This window comes from Babylonia areolata, chromosome 22 (assembly GCF_041734735.1).
Source record: "Babylonia areolata isolate BAREFJ2019XMU chromosome 22, ASM4173473v1, whole genome shotgun sequence".
Lineage (NCBI taxonomy): Eukaryota > Metazoa > Mollusca > Gastropoda > Neogastropoda > Buccinidae > Babylonia > Babylonia areolata.
Genome location: NC_134897.1, coordinates 26,718,950 through 26,736,702, shown reverse-complemented (window position 1 = coordinate 26,736,702; position 17,753 = coordinate 26,718,950). Strand labels below are relative to the sequence as shown.

At 46.2% G+C, this 17,753-nt stretch overlaps 1 non-coding gene across 1 annotated transcript; it reads right to left on the bottom strand.

Moving 5' to 3' along the window:
• Positions 1-2,257: 2,257 nt before the first annotated feature.
• On the bottom strand, positions 2,258-2,339 carry Trnal-uag (transfer RNA leucine (anticodon UAG)). The gene has a single exon. It is a non-coding gene; the product is annotated as a tRNA-Leu (tRNA).
• Between the last annotated feature and the right edge of the window lie 15,414 nt (positions 2,340-17,753).

Genomic DNA, 17,753 nt, shown 5'->3' with positions numbered 1-17,753 from the left:
TTATTTGTTTTCAATACATGAAATCTTCTTCCAGATTTGTGTCTTGGTATTGTTACTTCTATAATTGTAGTTATTATTGTTATTGTTATTATTATTATTATTGTTGTTGTTGTTATTATTATTATTATTATCATTGCTATTGTATTTGTATTTCTTTTTATCACAACAGATTTCTCTGTGTGAAATTCGGGCTGCTCTCCCCAGGCAGAGCATATCGCTACACTACAGCGCCACCCTTTTTTTTTGTTGTTGTTGTATTTTTTCCTGCGTGCAGTTTTATTTGTTTTTCCTATCGAAGTGGATTTTTCTTCAGAATTTTGCCAGGAACAACCCTTTTGTTGCCATGGGTTCTTTTACGTGCGCTAAGTGCATACTGCACACGGGACCTCGGTTTATCGTCTCTTCCGAATGACTAGCGCCCAGACCACCACTCAAGGTCTAGTGGAGGGGGAGAAAATATCGGCGGCTGAGCCGTGATTCGAACCTGCGCGCTCAGATTCTCTTGCTTCCTAGGCGGACACGTTACCTCTAGGCCATCACTCCACATTGTCGTTGTTGTTGTTAGTGCCCCATGTTGTCTCCATTCCCAGGCCCCATTGATGCACACAGTGGATGGCCTTGAGAGGGAAACGAGAATGGAAAGTGCTGTCACTGAAAGCTGTTCAGAAACACACAGTTCACAAAAAGTTAAGGACCACCTGGTTTCCTTTTGGGGGTGGCAGGACTGGTGACATGATGCTGACTTTTCCGCAAACAGCGGTGTGTGTTGTCAATGTAATGAGCATCACTCATAAGCAGAGGTGGTTTTGTTGCACGAGCACCTCTCACTCTTTACAACCAAAACTCTATCGTTTATAAACCACTGAAATACTCTTTCCATACGAACGGCGAAAGAGACGACGTTAACAGCGTTTCCAATTACCATCATCAAAATATTGCAAGCGGAACGCTCTTATACTGAAGACGTGAATGTTGACAAAGAATACCATAATTCTGACGACGGAAGCTAAAGGTTGGGTCATTCAGACACCCACTGGACATCCGAGGGGTCTGTGTAGAGGAGAAGAGAGGACTGGCCGTACTGAGTGAGTTAAAACTTTCTTTTCCCATCTGTTCATTGTGCTTGTGTATGCCTGAAACAGCCGTTGGTATATTCAGTGCGAAGCCAGTGGTTGATCACATGCAGAATGGTTAAGACGCCTACCATCTGCTCAGACATGTATCTGTGAGGGTGTTGGTTCGATTCCCGCTCTCGTCCTTTCTCCAGAGTTTGACTGGAAAATCAGACTGAGCGTCTAGTCTTTCGGATGAGACGATGAGTCGAGGTCCCGTGTGCAGCACGCACTTGGTGAAACAACAACAACAAAACAAACAAACAAACAAAAATGCCAGCAAAAGTGTTGTCATCTGGCAAAATTCTGTAGAAGAAATCCACTCTGATATGTACACAAAGCCATCACTCAAGGCCTGACTAAGCGCGTTGGGCGATGCTGCTGTCAGACATCTGCCTAGAAGATGTGGCGTTGCGTATATGGATTTGTCCGAACGCAGTATCACCTGTTTGAGAAACTGAAAACTTATACGGGTCATTTCTCAAATAAAAAAACAACAACAAAACTTTCTTTGAAAAGACACCGGCTTTTATAAAGCGTTCATTACCTTTCTGTGGAGTCTGTCGATAATGGTGTAGATGAATATGATGATGATGATGATGTTTTCCTTTTCAATGCTCCCTATTTGCACTGCTGCACGGAAGCACTATGTGCCGCTACATTGTTATAGATACATTGTATTATACTCTGTTTTCATCGATACGTAACTTGGTGTTCTTTGAGGGTGTGTTTCTCTCTGAACATTGCGTTTATTCATTTGATTAATTGCTTATGTATTTATTTATTCACCCATCCATTCATTCTTTATTTTCTATTTTGCTTATCTATCTATCTATCTACCTGTTTGTGAGTTGGTAATTTGCTTATTCATTTGTTTATTATCTATTAATTCGTTCGTTCATTCGTTCACTAATTCATTCATTCATTCGTTCGTGCATGTATTTATTTTCGCTGTCACATTCACCGGGGAAAAAAAATTATTGTTATCGCTGAAGGACATACACCACACCATGTTTCAAAAGAGTGTCAAAGCATGCGGTCTAGTCCATAAATGCTGCGCCACATCTGTTTAAAAAAAAAAAATATAAGGAACTGAATCCCACACTTTCCGAACATAAATCCGATTCCCAAGAGAAAAAAAAACTTGGCAGCGGTGGGATTCGAACCCACGCCTCCGAGGAGACTGGTGCCTAAAACCAGCGCCTTAGACCGCTCGGCCACGCTACCTCTTGTCTTTCGGTTCTTTCCACTAGTGACAAATATTCATGGTACAACTGAAATACTAAACTAAAATGAAATGTGTGTGTGTGTGTGTGTGTGTGTGTGTGTGAGAGAGAGAGAGAGAGAGAGTTACCTAAAAGTAAAAGCGACATTTGTAACTGGTTTGACGTTTTTTCTGTATTCTGACTTAATCTGTATACATCTTTTTATTGATTGATTGATTGATTGATCTGTATACATCTTTTTATTGATTGATTGATTGATCGATCTGTATACATCTTTTTATTGATTGATTGATTAATTGATCTGTATACATCTTTTTATTGATTGATTGATTTGTCGATTGATTGATTTATTGATTGATTGGTTTATTTATTTATTTATTTATCTATTTTCAAGTTTTCTTCCGGGCACATTTCGTTAGATCAAGTCTGTTGTGAAACCGTGGTTGTATGTGTCGCATGCGATGTTCCCAGATGACCGCTTCATTCTTGATAATCATCATTAAAACTCAAAGCCTTCAATTGAACCTTGCGGTCATGTGGCATGTCGGCAATGAAAGTTGTGATCGATTGATTGATTGGTTGAATGATTGAATCAGTGGGCCCTTAAAATATATTCCATTAAAAAACACACAAAAAACCCCCAAAAAACCTTTCAGACTGCTGACGTGTGGAATTTTGGGGCGGTGTGTGTGTGTATGTGGGTGGGTGGGTGACTGTACACGCGCGAAGTGGAGATTAGTCAATTTTTACTTGTAATAAATAATGAAATTTAAATGGGAAGTCGCCTTCTTTCAGCATGAGAAGGGAAAGATGTGTGTTAAGTCCTGGATGATGGCTCGCTCGGAAGAAGATAAGTTAAAAACACTCCCGTGTGGCAAATATTATAGGGGGAGGGATTATGGAAGGTTACACCGGCTGGCGTTGTAAGTTACGGGCTATCAGCAGAAAGAAAAAAATCCCCACCAAACCTCCTCCCTGAAGAGGTGCATGCACAGATAGGATTCCTGTCGGAACAGAGGCTGACATTATCGGTTTTTTAATGGAAGGAAATAAAATATGCACGTAATTCAGAAAAGGAGACTGTCGTAATAATTATTTGGTTTATGTAAATGACTATAATTATACTTTCGTTTCCCTGGTTTCCGGTTGCGCTGGTTTCCGGTCTTCACTGTTTCGTCACTTCGTCACTTCCTGTCAGAGACACTGATGTTTTCAGTCCTGTTTGGCTAAAACGAAGTTGTAATGGTGTTGGTCTAAAAGTGATAACTAAAAGGAGTAGAATACGATAAACCGTATTCTGTCTGAAGGACGAAGGTTTTGTTGTTAATGGTAACACAGCTGCAACAACAATACCATCAACGCCACCATCACCAACTAAGCAACAATTAATGGTAAAATAACTACAGTAAAAACAGTAACGGTAACGCCACCACCAATAACAACAACAGCAACAAAAATGGAACTCAAACTGAACGATTGAAAGAATGAGTTCATTCAAATAACTTTGCTGAAATGAAATTGAAACGGTTTTAATTCAAAATTGACTGTTGAAAAGAGTTGAAACCACATTGTTGTGATGAAAAAAAAAAGTAGGTAAATCGACGATATCATTAGTTTCAGTTTCTCGAGGAGGCGTCACTGCGTTCGGACAAATCCATACACGTTACACCATATCTGTTTGGCAGATAGCTGAACAGCATGAAAATCAGCATAACCCACCGCGCTTAGTCAGGCCTTGAGTGCATGCTTACATAATTATGTGTGTACTTTTGTTGTCGTGGCTTCTTTTTCAGTGCGCCAAATGCGTGCTGCACACGGGACATAGGTTTATCATCTCATCCAAATGACTAGATGCTCAGTTTTTTTTTTGTTTTTTTTTCTTCCAGTCAAACTTGGGAGACACAGGCGAGAGCGGGATTCGAACCCAGGCCCTCACGGACACTAGCGTAACACCAACAGCTGATGTTCAATACTGTCTTCCTTGGACCATCCCCAACAGACAGCCCAACATGTCAGGGTCAGTGGGTGTGTGACCCCCTCACAGGGGAACGTGCAGTTCGGTGAGAGCATTGCTTACGGTGAGGGGGTCGCCGTGCGTGATTACCGCGTGACTTCAGGCAGCCATACTCCATCGTCGGGGGATTTGATGTTTTGTCAGGTAAGGAGGGGGATGAGCACTGTTATTGCTTTCTTCTTCTTTTTCTTTTTTTAATTATCATTATATCATTTTTTTTTATAGATCAATGGCAGAATACAATGTCCATGTAATGCTGCCTCGCTTTCCAACAGTAAAACGTTGGCTTCAATGTGCGTTTCTTTTGTGCAATATGCACGTATACAGACGCACGCACATGTTCGTGAACGCACGCACGCAAACACACACGCACGCACGCACGCACACACACACACACACACACACCACCACCACCACCACCACCCAACAATTACTGAATGTTGAACAAACTAGATTAGGAATAAATAACCAGACTCTTTAAAAATGTGATAAATGTGGATAATTACGTGGAAGCAATTACACACACACACACACACACACACACACGCACGCACGCACGCACGCACGCACGCACACACACACACACACACACACACACACACACACCGATCATATATATATGTATATATATATATATATATATATATATATATATATATAAGTGTGAAGGAGTACAGAAGAAAAGCAGTAGCTGAGGAACATCCTCACCACAGCGATGTGCATGGCTGAGCACGGGCAATGTGTCAGTGTGTAATATTGCCAAAGGCGTCTGGAACGTCTCTCGTCATGCTCAGGATTCCCTGAAAATCCCAAGAAAAAAAACACAGAAAAAAAAAATCCAGGGTAAACACGCGATCTTTTACCAGTGGGGTGGGGGGGATAGGGGAGCTATGAAAGCTTTGTGTACATCTCTCACTGTAGCACTTCTCTCTGTCTCTGTCTATCGCTCTTTGTCTCTGTCTCTGTCTCTCTCTGAAGTGTGTTTTCATGTCCCTATATATATGTTATAGCGATCACGCGTTTTTCCACAAACTACCTTTAAAAACCTTGAACAGGGTGGGGACTGGATGAAGAAAAAACAGCACCAGTGCTCGTCTGTTATCTTCGGAAATAAAGACTTTGTCTTCTCTCTCTCTCTCTCTCTCTCTCTCTCAGCACAGCGATGCGCATGGATGATCGCGCAAGGAGAACGTGTCAGTGTGTAATATTGCCAAAGGCGTCTGGAACATCTCACGACAAACTGATTCCAGCCCACCCCCTTGCCCCCTGCCCTCATTCTTCCCCATCCGCTTCCTAAAAAAAAAAGAAAAAAAAAGAAGAAGAAAAAATGAAAAAAGAAAGAAAACAACACCCCCCCCCTTACCTTCTCTCCCCCTTACCTTCTCCCCCCCCCCCCCACCAAAAAAAAACAACAACAACAAAAAACAACAACAAACAAACCCACACACAGAACTTTGGGGGTGAGGGTGGGGATGGGTGTGGACGCCACGTGGGTCTTTATCTGATAGGGGTGGGGGGTTTGGGGGTGCTAGGATCGAGGGGGAAACTAGGATAGCATTGTGTAAATCACTTCCTGTTGCGCTTATTTCCGTTTCTGTTTCTTTGTTTCTCTCTGAGTGTCTGCCTCTCTCTCTCTCTCTCTCTCTCTCTCTCTCTCTCTCTCTCTCTCTCTCTCTCTTTGCCTCTGTCTTTCTCTCTGTCTTTCTCTGTGTGTGTGTGTGTGTGTGTGTGTGTGTGTGTGTGTGTGTGTTTCACTCTCTCTTTCGCTCTCTCTCTCTCTCTGTCTGTCTCACTCTCTCTTTCGTTCTGTCTCTGTCTCACTCTCTCTTTCGCTCTCTCTCTCTCTGTCTCTGTCTCACTCTCTCTTTCGCTCTCTCTCTCTCTCTCTGTCTCACTCTCTCTTTCGCTCTCTCTCTGTCTCACTCTCTCTTTCGCGCGCTCTCTCTCTCTCTACCTCTCTCTCTCTCTCTGTCTCACTCTCTTTCGCTCTCTCTCTGTCTCACTCTCTTTCGCTCTCTCTCTCTCCCTGTCTCACTCTTTCGCTCTCTCTCTGTCTCTCTCTCTCTCTCTGAGATCATATTCTGAGTTAAGAAATGCGGAACTACTAACTATTGCTCATTTATCAGATTTTTTTATGGATGAGATGTGTCAGTGTGTTGTACTTTGTAATTATGTTATGTATGGTATTCAGATGTGTGGGTATGTACCTATGGATATATATATATATATATATATATATATATATATATATAAGTGTGTGGACGATGCGTGTTTATATGCGCATATACGTATGTGTGTATATATGTGTATACATATGATATGTATTAACAGTGCATGCTGTAATTATTAGTTTCATATCTTTGTATCCTCCCTTCAGGAGGGGCCTTGGCCTATATTGAATAAATTTCGTTTCGTTTCGTTTCTCTCTCTCTCTCTCTCTCTCTCTGTCTCACTCTCTCTGTCTCTCTCTCTCTCTCGCTCTCTCTTCTATTTCTCTGCCTTTTTCCCTGTCTCTCTCTCTGATTGTTGTTTTTTTTGGTTTTCTGTCTGTCTGTCTTCTTTACCCCCCCCCTCTCTCTCTCTCTCTCTCTTTGCGCCTCTCTCTGTGTATCTCTCTCTAATTTTCTGTCTGTCTGTCTGTCTGTTTCTCTCTCTCTATCACGATTTCCATGGATGGTCGTGTCACAGCAGTATGTTTGTAAACGGCCCCTACTTGCCTTTCCACGATAGACTCTCTTGACGGACGCACTGGCCCGGAGTAGTTAGAGCGCTGGACCTTCCATCGGAGGCTGCAGGGTTCGATCCCGGTCATTTTTCAGATCTCCCAGATCAGCTTACTTGCAGACCTGCTATGCCTTAATTCCCTTCATCAGCAACTTATACACATGCACAAGATCAAAATTAATACACTCGTTAAACATCCCGTAACTTTAGTCAGAGTTCGGAGGCTTATGGAAACAAGAACGTACCCTGCATGTTAGTTTCCCGAAACTGGAGCATGGCTGCCTACATTGCAGGGTGAAAAAAAGAAATGCACGGTGATATACAGGAGTGAGCGTGGAGGTTGCAGCAGAAGACAAACATAAGACACAGTTGTATGCCTCGACCTGAACAGTTTGGGCACAGATTGAGCCTATCCGGGCATATTTCTGAGGCAATTGTTTGCGTGTACAATGAACAGCAATACAAACACCTGTCCATTTTTTCCCCGCGCAGACAAAAGCATTTCATACCTGAACCATTTCCGATACAATGGACTTAGATACTGAATTCTGTAGGTATATAATGTATAGATGTAAATGTATGAATTCTACATAATTATATATATATATGTATGTATATATGTATGTATAAATTTATGATCTTCATTTGTGCATTTGTACTGTAAAAGCATTAGTCATACTGTAAAAGCAGACAGACCGGTTTCATGTTGGAGATGAACAAGTTCACACGTGCTTTGTGTGTTAGTTTCACTTTCAGTTTCAGTTTCAGGGAGGTGTCATAGCGTGCAGACTGATCCATATACGCTACACCACACCTGCTTAAGAAAAAAAACATTTGGTGGAAGCGGATGCATACCCTAAGCATAAAACCAACAGGCTGACCAAACTGGAGGGTCTACCCTGGTCATACACATGTTGTTTCAGAAAGCAAACAGAACAAACAAATGAATGATACATCAGAATACAATAAGATGACAGACACACTGAAGGCGGATGATTGAGATAAATAAGAACTGTGTTTGAAGTAGGCTTGGGGGTAGATTCTGTGTTTGTGGTACTGTCTTATATTCGGAGAACTCGTTAGATTAGAAATCGAGGACAATGTTGAAATGTCAGTGCGATGGTTTAAACCACACACACACACACACACACACACACACACACACACGCCCCCCCCCCCCAAAAAAAAGACAAAAAACCGTGCCTTTTATTGATCACGTTTACATATTCACGCACTCGTTTCACGTGAATCACGTGATGTAATGGGAAGCTGAATTCCTCGCGTTCACCTTTTCTTTCCGAGCGGGTGTGATAAAAATAGATCAGGAAGGAAGGGCAAGAGAAAAGGGAAAGCTGTGCTGTAGGGATACAATGGGAGGGGAGGGGAGGGGAGGGGAGGAAAGAACAGCAGCAGTGATCACTGCACTGCACGGCACTGCAACCAGGTGTGAGAGCTTTCCTCACTGGAGAGCTTTCCCACTGTTCTAAAAACACATGGACAGCGCATGCCTTCTTTGAGCCCCTTTGCAAACTGAAGCCAGCGGAAGTGTTCAATCAGCCATTTTGCCCCTCGTGTCAGTATAGCGCGAAGCGGTGACTTCTTATGTGTAGCCGAGCGCTCAGCTGGCTTAGCGGCAAGCTTTCACTTGCTCGTGGCGTTAGTTCAGCTGACATTCCTGTGTACATCCACAGCAAGTTTGCACCACGTGTCACTGCACTGTTTTCCTGTAATAACTTTGGTCGATAAACCATTGGCAGATTTCAATCAAGACACCACATTTGGCATGTCGTGGAGGTAAGCATAACACGATTTCATCGAAGATGCACGGTTACAGTTCAGAAACTACCACCAGTTAGCAGACGACTTGCCAACGGACTGACGGCAGGATTAGAGAAACAATATGGCGTCCAGTTGGCTCCAGCTTTCCTGGCCAATGAGCTATCCATGTATTTTTAAAACAGTGGAGCTTTCCCCAGCAGGTCAGGGAGTGGGGCGGAGGGGGGGAGGGGGGGGTAAAGAGGGGGGAGGGGGGCGGGGTTGTGGCTGGGGGGGCAGGGGGGTGGAGGAGGGGGGATGCAGGGGTTCAGTGGGTCCACGCTCATCACTGGATACATTGCAAACATGTGTCGGAGCTTGTCGATTAGAATTTGTCTGTCTGTCTGCCTGCCTGCCTGTCTGTCTGTTTGCCTGACTGCTTGTCTGTCTGTCTGTCTACCTGCCTGTCTGTCTGTCTGCCTGCGTGCCTGCGTGTCTGTCTGTCTGCCTGCCTGCCTGTCTACCTGTCTGTCTGCCTGCTTGTCTGTCTGTCTGCCTTGCCAACCAACCTGCTTGTCTGTTTGCCTGACTGCTTGTCTGTCTGTCTGTCTGTCTGTCTACCTGCCTGTCTGCCTGCCTGCCTGCCTGCCTACCTGTCTGTCTGCCTGCTTGTCTGTCTGTCTGCCTTGCCAACCAACCTGCTTGTCTGTTTGCCAGTCGGCACTGGCATTTACATGATCAGATTCATAGATTTTATCTTCAGAAGTTTTCCAAGGACAGCTCCTTCGTTGCCTGAGGCTTTTTTGTCTTTGAATATATATTTATTTTTTCATCTGTTCAATTAGTTGCCTTGGGCTTTTTATGTGTGTATGTGTGTGTGTATGTATATATGTATGTATGTATGTATGTATGCATGTATGCGTGCATGTGTGCATGTGTGTATGTATGTATGTATGTAATGTGTGTATGTATGTATGTATGTATGTATATGTGTATGTGTGTGTATGTATGTGTGTGTATGTATGTAATGTGTGTATGTATGTGTGTATGTATGTATGCATGTGTGTATGTATGTATGTATGTATGTATGTATGTATGTTTGTATGTATGTGTTGAGGAGGAGGAATTATGTTTAATGTCCCGTCACACGTGTCGGTGATTGAAGACATTTTGTTAAAATATTTATGAATACATTTGAGTATTATCGGTTAGAAGGGGTGGGAGATGTGAATGAATGGAGGGCTGGGGGAAACTGGGCAAATGAGGGTGAAATTTGAAAAAAAAAAATCTAAATACAATTACAGGAAATTACTTAAAGGACTTAGAAGTCGCTAAACTGACAAGCGAAACAACTGATAATGAATGCAAAAAGTCAAAAACACCAACGTTCTCAGTCACTTATGAAGACACACTTTCGTGTGCATAATAAGACTTCATCAAGCTACAATCAAAAATTATATGCTTAATTGTCAGGTTACTAAAGCACATGCACTTGACATTTGAACAATACTTGGTCCGTAATGAATTTGATAATAGTCTGAGAGCTAAACTCAGAATTGGTCTGCGAATCGGACCAGTCTGAGAGAGTCAACTGACGAGGTTTTAGACTTGAATTCAAGCACCTATAAAAGTCTCCTTCTAGTATATTGCTTATTTCCTTGTATGACAATGGGCAATATACTTTTATACTATCTATATGATTCTTTGCTCCCCTTTTTTGCTGCCCTGTCTGCTTGGTCGTTATAAAGGAGTATGTATGTATGTGTGTATGTATGTATGTATGTGTGTATGTATGTATATGTGTATGTCAGCCTGCTTGCTCGTTTTCCTGCCTGCTTATCGGTCTGCCTGTTTGTCTCTTTATCTGTCTGTCTGTGTTCCTGCCTGCCTGCCTGTCTGTGTGTCTGTCTGCCTGTATGTATGTCTTGCCTACCTGCCTGCCTGTCTGTCTGTTTGTCTCTCACTCTCTCTTTGTCTGTCTGGGTTTTTTTGGTTTTTTTGGTTTTGGTCTGTGTCTCTGTATGCCTGCTGTCTGTGTGTTTGCCTGCCTGTCCGCCTTTTAGCCTCCGTCCGTCAGTCTGTCTCCGCAGGACATCGGTGATGACAACAGTCACTGGAAGGAAAACGAGAGGATGATGAGCGTGGTGGTGATGGAGGTGATGATGATGATGACGATGTAGGTGTTTGTCATTCGGCACTGGCATCTATAAGTATTAGATACAAAGATGTTACTACATAAGTTTGCCAAGGGCAGCTGATCTCTTGTTGTTGTCTTTTTTATGCTTTATTTTATCTCAGTTTTTACGTTCGTCATAATTATCTGACTTGATCGGTCTTGTGGAAGGGGGTGTTCCTGCTGGAATCGAACCCAGAACACTTCGCGGTTTTAGCTGGGCGCTTTGCCTGTAGGGAAGACGCAGACATGTGTATAGGCATGTAACCAGTGAGTGTGTATGCATGTGTGCATGTGGGGGTATACCTAAACAAACAGTGAGCCACCGCAGAGGCTGCTCTCAGCAGGACTGAACTGATTGTCACTGGACTGACCGAGGCGCTGTCCTTACCTCACACGACAGACAGATGCTGATCACTGTATGTAGAGGTATAACAGTTGTTGTTGTTTTTTTTCCATGCGCGCAACATAAACAGTTACCAAGGCGCTGTCATTATTTCATGCGACAGACAATGCCAGTCATTGTCAGTCGGTATAACAATTGTTGGGGTTTTTTTGTGTTTTTTTTTTAATAAACAGTTACAGATCCATATTCACACCCCTTCCACCCTTCCTTCTTCTCTGTAAGGGCAGATTTACGTGTCAACTCACGTGATTTCCCATCCAAAGTGACACATCCACCCTGAGTGGGGGTAGGGGAATGGTGGGTAGAGGGGGTCGGTGGGGGGGGGGGGGGGAGAGGAGGACTAGATTCCCCTCATCACAATGCTCGTTCCCTGGCCTCGGACCCAGTCCAGTCTCTCAGTAACGCCAAAAACCTGGGTGACCTGTGTAACCATCGCTCCGGGCTGTGCCGTCACACCAGGTCCTCATTCCAATCCACTGTTTTCTCTGTACACTGTCCGGCCATGTTGACCTCGCTGTGGCTCAATGCAGACGGCTGTTTTTCCATCAGCGGGTTCGCTTCTTTACTTCCCGCCCGTCCCTGATTGAAGAGGAGCGGAAAATTGAGCACAATGGGTTTGTTTGAAAGCGGACAGGCTGCAAAGTGGGCTCTGTGGTCCGTGCCAAACCTTGTCAGGTGGTGAATGATATAAGAGACAGGCAGGATTGGGAAGGAGAGGGGGAGAGGAGAATGGGAAGGAGGTTTGCGTCCTTTTTTTGTTTTTTGTTGTTGTTTTTTAAATCGGTGAAAACAATTTCCGCCTTTTCAATGTGTAACAGAGACAGACAGAGAAAGCGGGGTGTTTTCTGGGGGGCGAGGGGGGGGGGGGGGGGGGAGGGGGGGAGACAGACTGGGAAAGAAAGTGAGGCCGGATGGGGAGACCGAGATAGGAACGTTGAGCAAAGGAGAGACAGAGATGTGTGGGGATGGAGAGACAGAGACAGGAACGTTAAGCTAAGGAGAGACAGAGATGTGGGGGGGATGGGGAGACAGAGACAGGAAGGTTGACTGAGCTAAAGAGAGACAGAGATGTGTGTGGATGGGGAGACAGAGCCAGGAAGGTTGACTGAGCTAAAGAGAGACAGAGATGTGTGTGGATGGGGAGACAGAGATAGGAAGGTTGAGCTAAAGAGAGACAGAGATGTGTGTGGATGGGGAGACAGAGACAGGAAGGTTGAGCTAAAGAGAGACAGAGATGTGTGGGGATGGGGAGACAGAGACAGGAAGGTTGAGCTAAAGAGAGACAGAGATGTGTGTGGATGGAGAGACAGGAAGGTTGAGCTAAAGAGAGACAGAGATGTGGGGGGATGGAGAGACAGAGACAGGAAGGTTGAACTAAAGAGAGACAGAGATGTGTGTGGATGGGGAGACAGAGACAGGAAGGTTGAGCTAAAGAGAGACAGAGATGTGTGGGGATGGAGAGACAGAGACAGGAAGGTTGAGCTAAAGAGAGACAGAGATGTGTGTGGATGGGGAGACAGAGACAGGAAGGTTGAGCTAAAGAGAGACAATGTGTGGGGATGGAGAGACAGGAAGGTTGAGCTAAAGAGAGACAGAGATGTGTGTGGATGGGGAGACAGAGGCAGGAAGGTTGAGCTAAAGAGAGACAGAGATGTGTGGGGATGGAGAGACAGAGACAGGAAGGTTGACTGAGCTAAGGAGAGACAGAGATGTGTGTGGATGGGGAGACAGAGACAGGAAGGTTGACTGAGCTAAAGAGAGACAGAGATGTGTGTGGATGGGGAGACAGAGACAGGAAGGTTGAGCTAAAGAGAGACAGAGATGTGTGGGGATGGAGAGACAGAGACAGGAAGGTTGACTGAGCTAAAGAGAGAGAGATGTGTGGGGATGGAGAGACAGAGACAGGAAGGTTGAGCTAAAGAGAGACAGAGATGTGAAGACAGAAGGAGAAAGGGGAAGACAGAGATACGTGGGGAGACAAAGGGGGCGGTGAGGACGGAGGGGGACGGGGAGACAGACAAGGATACACAGAAAAATATATGTGTTTATAACTGACAAAGACACGGAGGGAGAGAGTGAGGGAGAGAGAAGATTTATCTATCGAACGAAATTGATTAATTAGTATAATTGTGTAAAGTCGGAAATAAGGAGACGAAATTCTCGAAGTCTTTCCTGATCGTCACTTAACTTTGTTCATGTTTACACTTGAATGTTCCAACTACTCTGTACCACACGACGTTGTGTAGTTATCTCCTTTTCGACGAAATAATGATAATAATAATAATAATAATAAAAGACAGGTCTAGTTTTAGTCAAGGATCTACGACGCCAGTCCTGACCCGAGCTACAGGCACAGCTTTGGGGTGACCGGACTGACCTGGAGAAAACCGTGGGCTTCGTCAGGGCGAGGAAGCTTCAAGTCTGACGCATCCCAACAATATCGAACGCTGAAGTAAAAGAAGTTTTAGTCAGCTTCACTGACACTACCTGACCACAGAAAGTGAAAGTCGTGACCCATGTCTATACAGAAAACAGTTCCAGAACCTCCCACGCATGCATCCGTATGAACTGTTGATCATCCTTTGAACTCAGTATTGGGACATGCACGGTGGATAGACTGACAGTGGCAAGGCATTCATTTCACAAGTATTAGAGAATATGGAAAGTCAGTGGAGCATATCCTGTTCGTTTCATGTGACTTAACAAGCAAAAATGATAATAAGTGAATGAATAAATACAAAGATAAACGAATAAATGAATGAATGAATAGATAAATAAATACAAAAATGAATTAAAAAAATGAAAAGGGGACGTCTTGACAATCTTTGCAACACATAGGAACGGTGATACGACTAAAGGCCGGAAAGAACACATCAGTGCCATCCCATCCACAGTCTTTTCCATCTTCATTAATTTTTCCCAGATTTTAACACATTCCACCTGGAATGAATTGGTGGTGTGTGTCCATCGAGATCGATGATGACCATCGTTGTCATCCAGCTGGGGGATGGGGGGGAGGGTGGTGGTGGGGTGGGGGGGGGAGGATGCTCATGAATCTATCTGTGAATGCGCAGATGGCTGAATAGTCCAATCTGCGCACGAAATGTTCGCTGACAGTTGGGGCAGACAAAGACAGGCATACCATTGTCAGGGAGCTTGTTTGCCCGTGACTTTCTGGCCTGCCTCTTCTTAACAGCTGCAGCAGTCCTGTTGGCCTCGCACAACTTGGCGCCTTTGTGCACAGCAGCACGCCATTTGTCACGGTCCACTGCAGATTCCTCCCAGGAGTCAGGGTTGATATCAAACGCTTTCAGAGAGACTTTCAGAGTATCTCTGAAGCGCTTCTTCTGACCTCCGTGTGATCTCTTCCCTTGTTGCAGCTCGCCATAGAAAAGCCTTTTGGGCAGCCGATGGTCTGGCATGCGCGCCACGTGTCCAGCCCAGCGAAGCTGGGACTTCATCAGGATGGTGAAGATGCTGGGAAGGGTGGCTTTTGCGAGCACCTCTGTGTCTGGGGTCTTGTCTTGCCACTTGATGTTCAGTAGCTTCCTGAGGCATGTTGTGTGGAAGTGGTTCAGCTTCTTGGCATGTCGTTGGTACACTGTCCAAGTTTCGCAGGCGTACAGTAGTGTGGGGAGAACTACTGCTCTGTAGACCTTTAGCTTGGTCTCAAGACTAATGCCTCTTCTGTTCCAGACATTTGCACTGAGTCTACCAAAAGTTGCGCTTGCTCTTGCAATCCTGACGTTCACTTCATCGTCGATGGTCGCATTTCGTGACAGTGTGCTGCCAAGGTATGTGAACCGCTCCACCGCACTGAGTCTCTGACCGTTGACTGTGATGTTGGGCTCAACGTAGGGTTTCCCTGGGGCTGGCTGATGGAGAACTTCAGTTTTCCTCGTGCTGATGGTAAGGCCGAAGTTCCTGCTGGCAGTGGCAAACTTGTCAACGCTGAGTTGCATGTCAGCTTCAGATCCAGCGTTGAGGGCACAATCATCAGCAAACAAAAAGTCTCTGATGATGTCTGTCATGACCTTCGTTTTTGCTTGAAGCCTTCTGAGGTTAAACAACTTACCATCTGTTCGGTACTTAAGGCCGATTCCAACCTCGCCATCTCTGAAGGCATCAGTAAGCATTGCAGAGAACATGAGGCTGAACAGCGTTGGAGCCAGGACGCAGCCTTGCTTGACACCATTTGTGACAGCAAAAGGAGCAGATGTTTCCCCTTTGTCCTGGACTCGAGCCTGCATGCCTTCATGGAACTGACTGACCAAGGAAATAAATTTCCGAGGGCATCCGTACTTGGCCATGATCTTCCACAGTCCCTCTCTACTCACGGTGTCGAAGGCCTTAGTGAGGTCGACATAGGTGGAGAACAGATCAGCATTTTGCTCCTGACATTTCTCTTGCAGCTGCCTTGCAGCAAACACCATGTCGGTGGTTCCGCGCTCTTTCCGGAATCCACATTGGCTCTCAGGCAAATGACCTTGGTCAAGGTGTGCTGTGAGGCGGTTTAGTAGGATCCTGGCAAGTATCTTGCCTGCGATGGAGAGCAAGGAAATGCCCCGATGGTTATCACAGGCTTGCCGGTTCCCCTTTCGCTTGTACAAGTGAATGATAGATGCATCTTTGAAATCCTGGGGGATCGTCTCTTCTTTCCACATGAGTGAGTACAGCTGATGGAGCTTCTCAGTCAGCACAGTGCCTCCATCCTTGTAGACCTCTGCTGGTATGGAGTCTGAGCCAGGTGCTTTGCCACTAGATAGCAGACGAATTGCTTTCTGGGTCTCAAGGGGTGTTGGCGGATCGTCCAGTGCTTCGTTGATGGGAACTTGTGGGAGACGGTCTATGGCTTCATCATTTATGGAGGAAGGGCGATTTAAGACACTGTTGAAGTGCTCAGCCCAGCGTTCGAGAATTTTCTCCTTCTCGGTGATCAAGGTATTCCCATCTATGAATTACATAGATAGATAAAAACAGACTCAGGCTTCATGTACATTTTAGGAGCAAACTGATTTCCTAGATCATCAAACATTGGATATTCCATCACAACATGAAACACACCTCCAGTTTCACCCACTGTGTTACGGCAACAGCGCAGTTATTTGCGCGCGCGCGCGCGCGCACACACACACACACACACACACACACACACACACACACACACACAGACGCTTTAACGCTATGAGAGAGAGACAGAGTGAGAGAAACACACACACACACACACACACACACACACACACACACAGAAAGAGACTCAGCCGGAAGACAGATAGACAAACGTGTACCACACACAGGCCAATGCAATTTTGACATAGAATCTTTTTTAACCGTCCTCCTCCCCCTCACCCCCACTCCGATACCTTTATCTCTCTCGTCCCTTGCCCCTCACCCTCTACCCACCCCCTCCTCCCACCTCCTGCACCCCTCACCCTCTACCCACCCCCTCCTCCCACCTCCTGCACCCCTCACCCTCTACCCACCCCCTCCTCCCACCTCCTGCACCCCTCACCCTCTACCCACCCCCTCCTCCCACCTCCTGCACCCCTCACCCTCTACCCACCCCCTCCTCCCACCTCCTGCACCCCTCACCCCTCTACCCACCCCCTCCTCCCACCTCCTGCACCCCTCACCCTCTACCCACCTCCTCCTCCCACCTCCTGCACCCCTCACCCCTCCATCCCACCCCCTCCTCCCACCTCCTGCACCCCTCACCCTCCTCCATCCCACCCCCTCCTCCCACCTCCTGCACCCCTCACCCTCCTCCATCCCACCCCCTCCTCCCACCTCCTGCACCCCTCACCCCTCCATCCCACCCCCTCCTCCCACCTCCTGCACCCCTCACCCCTCCATCCCACCCCTCCTCCCACCTCCTGCACCCCTCACCCCTCCATCCCACCCCCTCCTCCCACCTCCTGCACCCCTCACCCCTCCATCCCACTACAGCCCCTCCTCCCACCTCCTGCACCCTTCACCCTCTACCCACCCCCTCCTCCCACCTCCTGCACCCCTCACCCTCTACCCACCTCCTCCTCCCACCTCCTGCACCCCTCACCCCTCCATCCCACCCCCTCCTCCCACCTCCTGCACCCCTCACCCTCCTCCATCCCACCCCTCCTCCCACCTCCTGCACCCCTCACCCCTCCATCCCACCCCCTCCTCCCACCTCCTGCACCCCTCACCCCTCCATCCCACCCCCTCCTCCCACCTCCTGCACCCCTCACCCCTCCATCCCACCCCCTCCTCCCACCTCCTGCACCCCTCACCCCTCCATCCCACCCCCTCCTCCCACACCCCTCACCCCTCCATCCCACCCCCTCCTCCCACACCCCTCACCCATCAC